Below are 1123 nucleotides of genomic sequence, written 5' to 3' on the forward strand. Positions count from 1 at the left end.
CGGGGTTTCACCATGTTGACCAGGATGGTCTCGATCTCTTGACCTCGTGATCCACCCGCCTCGGCCTCCCAAAGTGCTGGGATTACAGGCTTGAGCCACCGCGCCCGGCCACAATTTTTTGTATTTTTAGTAGAGAGAGAATTTCCCCATGTTGCCTAGGCTAGTCTCTGTAATGTCTTTTAGGCCGACGGACTGTGCCACGTACAATGTAATAAGCAACCTCTGTGACCTGCATGTACACTCCAAATGAGTTCCTAGAATTAAAACATCTGAAGTAACTGGAAAACCACAAAAAGGAGAATGACCAACCCCTGTGGTGCCTAATTAACTTTGAGACATTCTTCTATTGTTCCTTCTTCCTGCCTTAACTGATATGGCAATTGGACTTTGTAACCGACCTTAGTCAACCTCATGACTCCAGACCCTACAACCCTCTCCCAGCTTGCAAAACCCCCCCTGAAATGTAACTTCTGTAACTTCCCACTGCCTACCCCAAACCTATAAAACCAACTCCCATCCCACCACCCTCTGCTGACTCTCTTTTCGGGTTCAGCCTGCCCACACCTGGGTGAATAAATAGCCATGGTGCTCACACAAAGCCTGTTTGGGGGGGTCTCTTCATTCAGAGCACACATTTAACGTTTCCAGTTCCTGGACTCAAGCAATCTGCCCGTTTTGGCCTCCCAAAGTGCTGGAATCACAGAGGTGAACCACTGCACCAGGCCTGTGCCGACACTTTAAATGTGCCAATGCAGTTAGTCTATAATGATCCCGTGGCAGAGGGGAGAATGGTGCCCAGGTCAGTGCTGCATTGGCTGGGCCCCAAGAAGACAGACCTCTAGGCCTGGTGCGGTGGCTCACGTCTGTAATCCCAGCACTTTGGGATGCCAAGGTGAGCAGATCATCTGAGATCAGGAGTTCAAGACTAGCCTGGCCAACATGGTGAAACCCCATCTGTACCAAAATACAAAAATTTGCCAGGCATGATAGTGGGTGCCTGTAATCCCAGCTACTTGGGAGGCTGAGATGGAAGAATCACTTGAACCAGGAGGCAGAGGTTGCAGTGAGCTGAGATCATGCCATTGCACTCCAGCCTGGGTGACAGAGCAAGACTCTGTCTCAA

The sequence above is a fragment of the Cebus imitator genome, unplaced genomic scaffold, assembly GCF_001604975.1.
Source record: "Cebus imitator isolate Cc_AM_T3 unplaced genomic scaffold, Cebus_imitator-1.0 Scaffold296, whole genome shotgun sequence".
Taxonomy (NCBI): Eukaryota; Metazoa; Chordata; class Mammalia; order Primates; family Cebidae; genus Cebus; species Cebus imitator.